The sequence below is a fragment of the Miscanthus floridulus genome, chromosome 14 (assembly GCF_019320115.1).
Source record: "Miscanthus floridulus cultivar M001 chromosome 14, ASM1932011v1, whole genome shotgun sequence".
Lineage (NCBI taxonomy): Eukaryota > Viridiplantae > Streptophyta > Magnoliopsida > Poales > Poaceae > Miscanthus > Miscanthus floridulus.
The window spans coordinates 90,662,790-90,671,845 of NC_089593.1; the positions used below are offsets into that span (position 1 = coordinate 90,662,790).

The 9,056-nt window shown below is 44.6% G+C and overlaps 1 pseudogene; it reads right to left on the reverse strand.

Annotated features, from left to right (window-relative positions):
* Nucleotides 1–6,665: 6,665 nt before the first annotated feature.
* Nucleotides 6,666–8,608, reverse strand: LOC136503970 (scarecrow-like protein 34; annotated as a pseudogene).
* Nucleotides 8,609–9,056: the final 448 nt, after the last annotated feature.

Here is a 9,056-nt window from a genome sequence, read left to right on the forward strand (position 1 = left end):
TCTGTGGATTTCCCTTCACGGAAATCAGGTCGTTTCACTTCCCATCGCTGGCAGCCCTCACTTTAGATCAGATTAGGTTTTCTGTTCATGGGTCACGGTGGCTCCTATCAACCTCGTAGTTAGAGCCATGATCCCCACCTATCTTTTATAGTGATGTGCGACAGGGGCTCACCAACCATATTAGGGTTGGGCGCCCCCGATCAGGGCGCAGATCCAAGGGACCAATAGGCCTATTGGTAGAGATCAACTAACATTCTCCCCCTTGGATTTCACTACCATCTTTCAATTTCATATCATTTACTTTTGTTCATTCCATTACAGATTAGCGCATAGAGCATGTTTCATCGTCACGGTCAATTACCGATAGATTTAACAGCTACAACACACCACTCTATTCTGAAATAGATACTTAACTTTGTGCCTTCTTTTGTCTAGGAATTATAGGCTTTCCCTTAAACCCATGCTAGCTACATGTTCTCTGAACACGTTGGGTGGTAAGTCTTTTGTAAGCGGATCCGCGAGCATCTTTTCGGTACTTATATGCGCAAGACTTATGACGTGATCTCGGACTTTATCTTTCACAACATAATACTTTATATCAATGTGTTTGGCATCACTACTTGACTTATTGTTATGAACATACTGTACTGCCGGATTATTATCGCAGTATAACTTAAGTGGTCTATAGATGTCGTCAACCACCTTTAAACCGGGTATAAACTTCTTTAGCCAGTTCACCTGCCCTGTTGCCTCATAACACGCTACAAACTCGGCATACATTGTGGACGATGTAGTGACGGTTTGCTTTGAGCTTTTCCATGAAATAGCTCCCCCTGCGAGAGTGAATACATATCCAGACGTGGATTTTCTATCATCTCCCGCATAATCAGAATATGAATATCCCACTATATAGAGTGAATCAGATCTTCTATACGTCATCATGAGGCTTTTCGTTCCTTGCAAATAACGCAAGACTTTCTTTACTAATTTCTAGTGTTTTGTTCTAGGATTGCTCTAGAATCTGCCAACTAACCCAGTAACAAATGCCAAGTCAGGGCACGTACATACTTGAGCATATTGTAAGATTCCGACAACTGAAGCATATGGAACCATTTTTAATTTGATCGATCTCATACTGGTTCCTGGGGCATTTTAAATCCCCATATCTGTCGCCCTTGACTATAGGAGCAGGTGAGGGACTACATTTGTGCATATTGAATTTCTTTAAGATCTTTTCTATGTATGCCTTTTGTGACAGTCCTAATACCCCTTTACTTCTATCTCGGTGAATCTCGATCCCTAGAACGAACGAAGCTTCACCAAGATCTTTCATATCAAATTTTGAGGACAAAAACTTCTTTGTCTCCAGCAGTAGACTGACATCACTACTGGCAAGTAAGATATCATCCACATACATGACAAGGAAGATAAACTTCTCATTCTTAAACTTTGCATAGACACAATTGTCCTCTACATTTTCTTTAAACCCAAAATTTCTTATTGTCTGATCAAACTTCAAGTACGACTACCTTAAAGCTTGTTTTAATCCATATATGGATTTCTTTAGGCGGCATCCCATTTATTCTTTTCCTTCCATGACAAAACCCTTCGGTTGTGCCATGTAAACATTCTCCTCCAAGTCCTCATTGAGAAATGTCGTCTTTACATCCATCTGATGTAATTCTAAATCGTAATGTGCCACTAATGCCATTATGATTCTGAAGGAATCCTTACATGAGACTAGAGAAAAGGTCTCATTGTAATCAATCCCTTTTCTTTGCGTAAAGCCTTTTGCCACAAGTCGCGCTTTATATCTCTCTATATTCCCTTGAGAGTCAAGTTTTGTTTTGTAGACCTATTTATAGCCTACTGTTTTGGCTCCTTGAGGAATTATTTCCAAGTCCCAAACTTTATTGGCATTCATAGATTTTATTTCATCTTCCATGGCCTCAAGACACTTTGATGAATGATCACTTCTCATGGCTTCTTCAAATGAGGTGGGATCATCCTCCATTTGAAATTCCTCAGTGTTGTATACTTCATAGTCAGTAGGAATAGCTGATTTTCTAACTCTTTGAGACCTTCTAGGGGCCTCCATATTTGGCACATCTTCTGTTTGAGGCTATTGTTGCTCCCCCTCATGTGTGGCAATAGGTTCTACAGGATCCTGAAGAACAGGTTCCTTATCGTCATTCATTGTTGCCATAGGTGGAATAACAATAGGTGCTGGCACCACAGTATCTTGCACTGTTGGTGCAGCGACAACAGGTAGTGAGAAAAATGGCTCATGAATTATCGGAGTGGGCGCATACACCCTCTTCTCTTCAAGGTCAATTTCTCGAGCTACCATGCTCCCCCTCATCATTTCATCCTCTAGGAAGACAGCATGTCTTGTTTCCATAAACTTTGTATGTCTGTCTGGACAGTAGAAACGAAAACCTTTTGACTTTTCTAGGTAGCCATTGAAATGACAACTTACTGTTTTAGGATCTAGCTTCCCAATGTTTGGGTTAAATACTTTAGCCTCAGCAGGACTCCCCCACACACATAAGTGGTTTAGTGAGGGTACTCTTCCTGTCCACAACCCATATGGTGTTTTGGACACCGACTCACTTGGTACTCTATTGAGAATATGAATGACGGTTTTAACGCCTCCATCCACAGGCTCAACGGTAAGGTGAAGTAACTTATCATACTACGCACCATATCCATCAGGGTACGATTGCGTCTTCCAGCTACTCCATTCTGCTGAGGTTCACCCGGTGTAGAATACTGGGCTACTATGCCATTATCCTATAAGAACCTTGCAAAAGGTACAGGAACTTGGCCATTTGGGGTATGCCGACCGTAGTACTCCCCCCACGGTCGGACCTGACTATCTTAATCTTTAAATTGCGTTGATTTTCAACTTCTGCCTTAAATATCTTAAATTTATCCAATGCTTCTGTTCTTTCTTTGATTGGATAAATATAGCCATAACAGGAGTAATCATCTGTGAATGTTATGAATAAATCATAACCATCCACACTCTTTACAGGAAACTGACCATAGATATCTGTGTGAATAATCTGTAAAATTCCTACGCTTCGTTTGACATCTTTCTTAATTTTCTTTACGTACTTTCCTTTTATGCATTCTCTGCATTGTTCTAAATCTGAGAGCTCTAATGGAGGAAGAATATCATTCTTAACTAGTCTTTCTATTCTCCCCCTCGAAATATGGCCTAAACGGCAGTGCCATAATTTCGATGACGTATCATGAGCTCTCTTATGCCACCATTTCCAGAGTAACTCTCTGTCACCGGCTCCTTTATCAGTTGGGTAGCATATGTCTTTGAAGAGCCAATAAACTAACTCTTTATTCTATCGAGGTACTCGGTGATCGTGTCACACTCTGGGATTGAGCCCACAATTACATGCTCAATCGTGTTCTTTATCACAGCTAAACATTTCTTGTTGGCAATGACCCACTTTCTGTGCTCAAGGTCATAGGACATCTTTTGGGATTCAAAATCCCTCTCTTTAGTTGCTCAAGCGGCATCAGCCTTGTTTGTCTCCCTCACCGGTGCTACAGGCTCTGTGGAACATGGTGAGGTGACTACCCAGTCCACCTTAGTCAAGATGAAGGCCAGGTCAAACTTTTTCTTAACATAAAAAATAACAACAATTGCATGCCTTGATTTCAACGTTGGTCAAAATCAAAACATACAACTGTTCTTATAAATTAATTCTACATCACTGTTGGGCAGAAATAGAATTAATGCATAAAATCATTAAAATTACGATATTGTTATTAACAACGTTGGTCAGAAAATAACAACATCATAATCATGTCAAAATCTCTTTTTCTCTAATTATTCAACTGTTCTTACACACTAATTCTACATCACCGTTGGGCAGAAATAGAATTAATGCATAAAATCATTAAAATTACGATATTATTATTCACAACGTTGGTCAGAAAATAACAACACCATAATCATGTCAAAATCTCTTTTTCTCCAATTAAATATCACGTTGGCTCAAAATAACTGGAGAATAAACTATTTCTTTAGCAGCGGAAAACGTATACTCAATTTCTTAAATTTTACCCACAGGAAAAATACTTTTTTCTATTTTTCTTTTGAGCCAATTTGCATTTTCAATTTTCCATGAAAAAGAAAAAAAGGAAAATGCGGGTTCATTCTGCCTCTCTCGGCCCAAAACCGGCAAAAGGCCGGCTCGGCCCATTGCCCCTGCACGCGCGAGCTGCCACCCAGGCCGCAACATGGGCTTGGGCCGGCAAAGCACCGCTGCACGCTCGCCCGCCTGCGCCGTGATGCGGCCCGTGCATCCGGCGTCGTTGGATTCAATCGGATGGCCGAGCGGTGAGATCGGGTGAACAAAACCGCCGACGCCGTCCTCCTCCTGAATCCTAACCCTCATTCGCGCCTCTCCTTCTCTCTCTCACTCTCTCAGCCGCAGCGAGCGCACTGAGCGAGCGAAGCAGTGGAGCGGGCAGCCATGGCGCCGTCGCCGCCCCCCTCGCCAGCGTGCGCGCTCCCCAGCGGGTGAGCGCGCCGCCGTTGAGCGGCCTGGCCGTGGCGCCCCCTTGGCCGAGCCCGGCGAGCAGCTCCCCGGCTCGTCCCTTTCTTCTCCTCGCGCGCCGGCGAGGTAGCAGCACTGCACAGTGGCGAGGTAAGCCAAAATGACTCTTCCTCTTCTCCCTTTCCCCTTCTTTCTTCTCGGTTGAGTCCGATTGGGTTGGGGATTATTTCTAGGAATACAATCTTGGGTTAGGGTTTCACTGTGTATCATCCCCGTGGAGTCTTTACGGGTTTTAGGGTTCGGCTTTGATTCTCTTGTAGGCCAAATCCCTCTTCTTTTGTTCTTTCCTTCACCCAGTTAGGGTTAGGGTTCGGTTGAACCCGATTCAGTTTTTCTCTCGGTTTTGATTCAAGATCTTCGAGATAAGCCCCTTCCCCTCTTCCCTTTCTTCTCTTTTGGATCTTCTTTCTTTTCTTTTCAGAGTTGAACCAATTTGGGGTTGGGGTTAGGGTTAGGGTTTGGCTTGGAGTGCCGAGACCCCTTTCTATTCTCTTCTCAGATCCGAACACCGATGTTCTTTTCTTGCCGCGCGTCGGGGAAGATGACGGTGCGGCAGCTTTCCCCGCGCGGTGGTGGTGGTGACCGGCAGTCAGTGACACCCGCCACCCTCATGTTCTCTTTTCTCTTTTCTTTTACCCAGTTAGGGTTAGGGTTTCAATCCGAAACGGATCGAACCCTTGTTCTTTCTTTGATTTCTTTTCAATGCTTTACCCCATACTAGATCTACACACTGGCAACCTAGCTCTGGTACCATTGTTAGAAACAACAGTGCCTCTGAACCGTAGATCGGGGTAAGCATCTTACTTAGGGTTCCTCTAGTTCGCCCTGGCGCAGTTGCGCCGCTGCCTCGTGGACAACGGTGTCGAGGGAGCTCGGCGCGGTGGTGTCCAGCGTGGTGGAGACGATGTCCAGTGGTGATGCAGAGGCGACGGCGGAGTCTGTGGGCTTCCCGTCGCTGACAGCCCTCACTTTAGATCGGATTAGGTTTTCTGTTCGTGGGTCACGGCGGCTCCGGTCAACCTCGTAGTTAGAGCCATGATCCCCACCTATCTTTTATAGTGCTGTGCGACAGGGGCCCACCAACCATATTAGGGTTGGGCGCCCCCGATTAGGGCGCAGATCTAAGGGCCCAATACGCCGTTGGGCCTATTGATAGAGATCAACTAACACCTGCAGCCTATTGAATTCAGGAGTCGTGTTCTAGGGTACGAGAAAGAATAGCAGCTTCATAGCCAATTCCCATGGACGGAGCGAGCGAGTGGCATGCAGTGCAGCACGGCCAGTGAGAACGAGGCGGCGAGACCCTCTTTAATCCATGGCAACGGCACAGTGTAGCCCGTTTCTTCAGCAGTAAATGAAAATCGTTCCCAAAGCAAACCAAACAAATTGTGCCATCAGTTCCCCTCTAACAGATAGCACTGATAGCGGATTACACTCTCGTTAATTAACGTTTCTAGTGCCGAACCAAACACCACCTTAGTTTTACATACATGTTACAACAATATATGTTAATCATGAATGCAAGCTGACATAGCTATATCTATTGTGTGAGCAAATTGTCCAATCACCTGTATCCACAAATCAACATGTTAGCTAACTCATAGGAAGCCGCTGGATGGTGCATTGCTTGGAGCTTATGGCTCGTAAGGAATGATCTTGTTTTCAATACTTAACAATATCTTCTCTGCATTGCTCTTTAATTTCTCTGCAGAAATGGAACCACCTCCACAGGTCCAGGGATCTAAACTAGGCAATGAAGGTGACGGAGAGATTGATGCTGCAGTTGTTAGCCTAGTTTGTGGATGATGCTGATGCTGGATAGTTCAAACTTGCTTGGCTATGCGTCCATGCTTTTATTTCGCTTTATCTTTGCATAGAATGCTTAGAGGGAGGTTAGAGAGAATGTTTCTCCGATCCGCTCGATGGTAGTAAACTTCTAAGACTAATCTTGTAGTAAGCAGGTATCCCCAGCAAACATACTTGTTTTTTTCCTTGTAAGGCAGAGCCAAAAGGTCTTTGTTCTAAATAGGGAGTTGTTGAACACCATGCTATATTATTCAGCATCAGAAAGCTAAAGCTTCATCTAGAAGAGGTATCTTCAGCTACCCATGCCGTGTGGGCAGAGATGACACGCCCCATCCATCCTTGCAGAAGCCATTGACCATCCTGGCATATCATAAAGTCTTTGTGGTAATGCTTCGTGACCTCGTCTTTCACTATACCTTTACAATGCTTGATTTTAGTGGCAGCTGCCTTAGGCCTGCCCGTTGGTTTCTTGTCTGCCATTGTCTATATTTCTCAGGGCGTTCCACTAGGTCCATGCCTTCACATGAGATGTCATTAAACACATAATGTCCAAGGAGGACTTGCTCCAGCACCAATCGAGATTTACTCTCCCTTGGGATGGTTGCGTCCAGCATGTCAAACAGTGCCATGTAATGAAATAGCATCTCCCGAAACCGTGACAGGAAGAAGGAACCATATGAACGATTCATAACGCTCTGGATGAATACATCAGGCCTCATCTTCTTGATGTTATTGAGGACAGTATCCCTAGGACTTGGAGAATCAAAGAATATGCTCTCTTCCATCAAGATGTTGAAGCTGAAGAGGTCACTCACGACAAGCACCCCATCAACGTCAATGTGCAAGTCCATGATGGAAATATCCTCCCAATTTCTCGTGATTGCGTGGAACTTGAACGAAGGCAACCCAAGCTGATGAGCACATTTCATGAGCCGGCACCCTATTTTCTCAATTTGCTCACCTGGGTAGTATGCAGGCTTGGGGCGGGTTATGGCGGTGAACTTCACCTCCGGTGGGCCGCCTTCTTTACTTGCTATAGCAAGCGGAGCAAGCCTGCCCATTGGAACCCATAACTCATACCATAATCCACGATATGCAACCTGCTCTTACCCACCATGGCCTGCATAAAGGTCATTGTTGAAAAAATGAACGTCACATTGAGGAAGCAACAAGCTTTAGTGTAAAGCTTGTAGGCTTTGAGGAACTCCACAACTGAGGGGTGCTCTAACTTAAGCAACTGCCAAATCTGGCTCCCTATGCCACCTATGCGTGCCTCTAGCCCCTTGGTGAAACAATGAGCTAGCCGTTGTGTGGCATCCCCTGTTGCTGAAGCATGTTGCTTGATTTGCATCAGTAGCTCACGCGCTGTCATGTGATCGTCCGCTGCCAGAGCCTGCGCACAAGAGGTCAACAACCTACATATGTCGACCACATTGTCCCTGGCCGCTTTGATCCTACCGCTCTTCCTGTTTTTCTTCTCGACGTCAGTATTGTGTATGGTGACACGCTCCATGCCCTTGATGCATGTCTCATAGGCATGCAACATCATTTCGTCAAGCATCTGGTTACCACATTTCTCCTCGGATTCCCTGATCATCATCATAGCTTTGCTGGTACTTCTTACCTCATCCTCTAGAAGGTGGTCCCTATTATACCTTTTCTTGACCCTACTACCAATAATGTTGCTTTCCCTGATTTGATTCACCTGCTCATCCCTTGTAAAGTTGTTGTCTTTGGGCAAGAACATGTTGGCTTCTTCCATGCACTCCAAGGATGCCCCCACCACATGTGTACCCTTGGATAAGGGCAAATTAAGCGCGCTTTCATCACCATGGCCTTCATGCAAGAAATATTTGGGCCCCTCCCCGTTGTCGGCGTTAGCGTCAAAGGAAAGGGAGAGGATTTGCACAAAGGGCTGCTGCACCTGGAGTAGCGCAGGGTGATCAGTGAGCTTATTATCACCATCATCATCCTCCATGAGCATGCGTGAGATGTAAGGGAGCATCATGTCGTTAGGGACATGATGCTGGCCCTCACTGCTGCCATTGGCCCTTCTGGGGAAGGTCAGTGAAGACAGGTGGGGATGCTGGTGGCTGCTCCATGAGATCCTTGACGAAGACTTCGTCCGCTGTGGTGGCCATGGTGATCAATATATGGTAGTGGCCAGTGGGGCTTGGCAATTGGTGGCACAGTAGCATTTGGTTCACGTATATCATACTGAGATATATACACTTTTGGTTAATGATTCCTACAAGCAGGAGTGCAAAAGAAGATGGCTGGCTGTAACCCCGATGCTGCAAAACATATTTAAATATATAAGGTTTCACAGGCTAACGTAAAGTAATAGTGAACAGGAAAACAGAGAAATAGAGGAGCAGAGTTGGAACGCATGCCAAAATTGACAATTTAAGGATTGATGCAAATAGCAAGATTTATAATATAAAAAATTTCCATAATGCATTATGCATGGCTACGTTTTATTTCACATATATAGGTTAAAAAAGATAGTTTTTTTCTAGCACTTTTCTGAGCACCACATGCCCCTAAATGATTTTAAATGAAAAAAATCAACTTAAAAGTTTTTGAGGTCTCCATCCGAGGTCTTCTACAGAATTAAAAACTTGAATTTTAAAATCTAATAGCAAACCATATATTTGGGGCTCT